Source organism: Lycium barbarum, chromosome 4, assembly GCF_019175385.1.
Source record: "Lycium barbarum isolate Lr01 chromosome 4, ASM1917538v2, whole genome shotgun sequence".
In the NCBI taxonomy this organism is placed as follows: Eukaryota; Viridiplantae; Streptophyta; class Magnoliopsida; order Solanales; family Solanaceae; genus Lycium; species Lycium barbarum.
Genome location: NC_083340.1, coordinates 32,370,222 through 32,373,125, shown reverse-complemented (window position 1 = coordinate 32,373,125; position 2,904 = coordinate 32,370,222). Strand labels below are relative to the sequence as shown.

Genomic DNA, 2,904 nt, shown 5'->3' with positions numbered 1-2,904 from the left:
AGACGAATGAAAAGAGGAAAATTTGACAAATTAGTGCTTGTTTGCATGCAATTTAATTACTGAGATAAAAATAGAGTACACTGTACATGACCTTTTTCCTGTCACCTACTCAAAGTACATATTTTCCACAATTGATGTGAAGTGATGATATTATTACTATGTCTGTTTCTCCACATAGGGTCGTTACTATCAAGCACATGGGCCTAAGTTATTTTGTCTGCACGGCAACAATAATCATCAAATCGAACTCTACAGAGAGTTATGGGCCTATCACCTCTGCATATTCTCAGCGTAAAATTTGCTTCTTGTTTGTGCTTTTGGTGCTCACTGTCAGTTTTTCATCAATGTTATGTACGATTGTATGTCCGTGCAAATTTCTTTCACTCTTATCTCCACGAAACCAACCCATCTTTCATCTTTGGGTGAAAAAAATTTAGGCGGAATAGTCTGGTAAGCCTTTAAGCTTGATCATTTTTTTATATTTCGGTGTTTATATTTTGTAGAGTTTTACTTAGACCCCCAAATTTATTTAAAATAGATATTTTAAATTCCTCTGACCGTGGACCGAAGTGCATTAATATGGCTAAAGTGGACAAAATTCGTGATTTACACGCAACAATTTGGTGCGTGACTCAACCATTTTACTTTACTTTAAAAAAATAAAAATCAGAAAACTAATAAATAAATAAAACACCCCCACCCCCTCCCTCTCTTCTTCTTTAGATCCCGTTCTCCCTCCCCCTTCTCTTCTTCTTCTTCTTCAAATACCCCCTTCCCTCAGTTAGAGTCCAACATAATGAAGTGGGTTTATAATGAAAATTGCTTGATTAGTATTATTTGGGGCTTTTTTTGGGCCAACTGCATACGTTTCATCGACCAATTTCTATGATTTAGTGTGGGAAGTAACCCAAACCCAATTCCTAATAACCCTTCAATATTTTTACAAGAAGCACCTTTTATATGGACACATACTCTTAAACGTATTTTCCAGGTGGGAATTTGAGGGGGAAAATGATGTGGATGTGCTTAAAAACCCAAATCTATTTTGCAATTTTGGATTTCTATATTTTTGTTTTCTTATGTTGGCTGGACTTTGTAGGATTTAAGATAATCGAAAAAATACAAAACTATGCCAGAGAAATTGGGTCATTCCTGGAAATTTTTTGACTGATGAATGGTATATTTATTCTTGTATTGTAAAATCAATTTCTTGATTTGTGAAAATTTCTGCATTTTGAAGTGACTGCAACTTCAGTGTCTTCGCCGGAAAATGGTTTAACGGTATTGGAGGGTGAAGAAGATGAAAATAGTGGGGATTTTGCCTTTTTTTCAAAGAACAAATGTTGTAAAAATAAGGCAAAAAATAAAGAAAAAGACTGAAAGGTTATTTTATTATTTTTTATAAAAATAAAAATGATGTGGCATATTTTTTATGAAATAAAAATGATGTGGCATAGTTTTATCTGATGTGGATTGTGACATCAGCGCGATTGAGAGACACACATCGTCAAGGGGTTTAAAATACCTATTTTGAATAGGTTTGGGGTTTTAGATGAACCCCGTAGAGTACGAAATACCGGGATGTCAGAAAATGTTCAGTAAAGAGTTCTCCTAGTCTATTCCGCCAAAATTTAATGTTTCACTATTCTATCTCTTGTTTGGTTTTCTTGTTTTTGACCTCTTGGTTGCAATAATATCCGTTTTGTTAGCTATCTATGTACTCTATCCTATCTAGCACATTTTGACGTGGTATGGAAAATGTTGCAATGGACCTGCAGCCATCAACCCTCTTTGTGGTTTTCTTTGAAAGGATTTGAGTTATCTAGTACATTAATAACTACACTATCAATAACATCTGATAGTGAGTTAATTATAGGAGCTAAGGGCAAGAAGGACAGACGAGACAAGGAAGCAAAACTAAAACGAGAAAAAGAGAGCAACACAAGGGAGCACCAGGACATATTTATCGGATAATCAATTAATGTTATTATTTATAATAAATATCTTTATATACTCACCTTATAAGTGGTATGATTGTATATATAATTTTTATATAAATGATATGATTTTGTGTGTGTATCAGGGTGTATACTTCCTCCGTCCATTTTTACTTATCCTGTATATTAAAAATAAATGTCCACTTTTACTGGTCCAGTTTGGATAATTAAGAGATAATTTATCATTTCATATTTATTTTACATTATTAACTATTGAGTTAAAAACTTTAAGAAATTTTTAGTGGCGGGACAACTTTTAAAGTATGTTTGATTGATTTTAGCCATTATAATAATTAAGGGTGATATAAAAGTTGGCGTTTGGACATGAGATGAAATCAGCGTTTGGACATGCGATTTCATCTCATGAGATGAAATCCCAAATCATGATTTCAAATTTTTTTAAAATGTAAAAGTTGACCCATAAATTTATGTTTTGTAAAAATTGATCCATAAGTTGGTAGATATATTTACTAACCATTTATATCAAATATTAAAAGATCTATAAGTTGGTAGTATATTTATAACAAATTTACTCTTATCAACTATGTGAGAGGATTATAGTAAAGAGTAATTACACTACATCTCATGTTCAATTTTTCATTTTATTTAACTAAAATTTGATCAATTAATGTTGTATTTTTAGAAAGGTCTTCTAGTAGCGTATTAATTTTGTTATGAACTATGACTTGCTTATTTGATAAGATCGTATAAAAATTGAGAAAGTTTTAATGGTTTTCACAACTTGTGGGGTTTTTATGTCTATAAGAAAAAATATAACTTAAGAAATCTGAATTGCATGTCCAAACAAAACTTCAACTTCAAATTATCATAATTTCAAGTCATGTCCAAATGGCTCTTAAAATTGTCATTCTATTTATGACTCCTTATCAGTGGCGGACCCAGGATT

General features: G+C 32.0%; 1 long non-coding RNA gene across 1 annotated transcript; it reads left to right on the top strand.

Moving 5' to 3' along the window:
- The first annotated feature begins 207 nt into the window (after window positions 1-207).
- On the top strand, window positions 208-2,140 carry LOC132638343 (uncharacterized). The gene is made up of 2 exons (XR_009581687.1): window positions 208-450; window positions 1,877-2,140. It is a non-coding gene; the product is annotated as an uncharacterized LOC132638343 (long non-coding RNA).
- Window positions 2,141-2,904: the final 764 nt, after the last annotated feature.